Source organism: Chiloscyllium punctatum, chromosome 23 (assembly GCF_047496795.1).
Source record: "Chiloscyllium punctatum isolate Juve2018m chromosome 23, sChiPun1.3, whole genome shotgun sequence".
Lineage (NCBI taxonomy): Eukaryota > Metazoa > Chordata > Chondrichthyes > Orectolobiformes > Hemiscylliidae > Chiloscyllium > Chiloscyllium punctatum.
In genome coordinates this window covers 29,041,474-29,043,648 of record NC_092761.1, presented here as the reverse complement: position 1 = coordinate 29,043,648, position 2,175 = coordinate 29,041,474, and the positions used below count along the sequence as shown (strand labels likewise).

The following is a 2,175-nucleotide window of genomic DNA, read 5'->3' as shown; positions in this document are numbered from 1 at the left end:
AACAGATACAATAAATGATATTGGTGGATGTGCAGGTAACAAAAGCTGCACTGTCCCCGGAGTCCTTGTTGTTTTGGAGAAATATATTTATCTCAGCCCTCAACACATTAATGATGGAATTAACACAGCCACTGGGGAACCGATGTTAAACAGTCAGACCATTCTGAGTTCCCACATATCTGCTACTGTTCGCTAAGCACTGATAGTATGCATTTGGTGCTCTGCCTAACATTCCTTATAATACTGTACTTAGAGCATGCACTTGCTGTGTTCGTCTGTGGTATGCTGTGATCGTATAGTGGTTAGTACTCTGCGTTGTGGCCGCAGCAACCTCGGTTCGAATCCGAGTCACGGCAGTAATAGCTCTGTGTGTCCCTGTCTTTTGTGAAACACAAAGGAATCAGTTGTTTCAAAGTTTTGATTTTCTCCAAGGTGATTTTTTTTCCTCCAAGTTCTGCTCGCTCACATCTCTGTGTTTCATATGTCAGAATTCAAATCCACCCGTTCTCAGAGATTTCTTCCCTCCTACGATCACTAACCGAACTTTCCATCCCATACCCCCATTTCATTAATTTGGAGATGCCGGTGTTGGACAATGGAGTACAAAGTTAAAAATGACCCAACACCAGTTTATGGTCTTACAGGTTTAATTGAAGCACTAGCTTTCAGAGCGCTGCTCTTTCCTCATGTGTTTGCGGAGTCATTTCCTATTTCATTGAGGCATTGCAGAATCTAATACAGACTCTCCCATTGATACCGATCAGTCTGTGTGGCTGGGGTCACTGTTGCTGGGTGAACATGCTCCAACCGCACCATCGGGACCTGCAGCCCATTTGATCCATTTAGTTACCACTATTGTGAGATCAATACTCATGTAGCAGCTTTTACTGATACGGACCAGATATTATTGGGGGTGGGGGGGGGGGGTGGGGAGTGGAGGTCAAGCTCAGGAAAATGGCACAGAACAGTATCGGGGAAAATCGACTTAATTGGATAAGATCAGTTTCACTGCTTTTCTGCAATGGCCGAGCGCTATTACCACTGAACACTGAACTGTTAATTCAGACACCAGGTACCTGGGTTTCACTCCGACCATGCTAGGTGGTAGAATTGGGATTCAATAAATATCTGGAATTAAGAATCTAATAACTCCTATATATCCATGTTCAATTGATGAAAAAAACACAAAACTATCTGACGTCATTTAAGGAATGTAACAGCCATTCTTACCTGCTCGGGCCTCCATGTGACTCCAGAATCACGACAATACGGTTGAGTCTCAACTACCCGCTGTGCAATTTGGTATAGCAATCAATACTGCCGAGCCAGCGACGCCCTCATACTGTAACAGAATAGAAAAAAAAGTTCATTAGGCCCCAGCTAGATTACTGTGTGCAGTTCTGCAATTCAGAGTACTGCATGGATGTGATCGCACTGGGAACGGTGCAGTAGAGATTCACTGGGATATTGTCTGGGCTGAAGAGTTTCAGTTGTGAGGAGAGATTGGACAGACTGGGGTTGTTTGTCTCCGAGCAGAGGAGATTGGAGAAGACATGACTGAGATGTACTAAATACTGAGGGATATGGATAGGATAGACTGAAAGAAGCGTTTCTTATTGATGGAGAGATCGAACACTGGGGCCAAGAGATTTCGGGAAAAGGCAGAAAGGTTTGAGTAGATTTGCGGAAAGGGTCAGAGAGGCGGAAATCATTCTAACCTTAATAAAAAACTTGAGATGTTAATTTGTGATGCCAAAACATGTAAGATCATGGGCTCAACGATGGAAAACTTGATTCAGGTCGTTAAGCAGTTGTGTTTGACAAGTGCGGCCACAACAGGCTGAAGGGCCTCCTTCGACGTTGTTGTCCTCCACAGTATTGTGGTTAGTGTCCCCACCTGTCACAGGGCTCAATAATCCGCTGGGGGCATCGTAAAGGTTTTAAACCTGTCGCTCTGTTCCCCAGTGAAGGTTATTCATGGCTGGCCTTGCATTCTCGATGGGACATGTCTCAGGAAGGACAGTGCTGTCTGAATCATTTGGGGAAGTACTGCAGCTCCTGGGGAGACAGAGTGTCAGTGAAAGTGCAAACACGTAACTTCAGCAAACTGCACATTGTGTTTGTGTTGCAATCAAAACCATTATATAGAGTTGGTCCTGACTGATGTGTTTATTT

General features: G+C 44.5%; 1 non-coding gene across 1 annotated transcript; it reads left to right on the top strand.

Moving 5' to 3' along the window:
• The first annotated feature begins 284 nt into the window (after nucleotides 1–284).
• On the top strand, nucleotides 285–356 carry trnah-gug (transfer RNA histidin (anticodon GUG)). The gene has a single exon. It is a non-coding gene; the product is annotated as a tRNA-His (tRNA).
• Nucleotides 357–2,175: the final 1,819 nt, after the last annotated feature.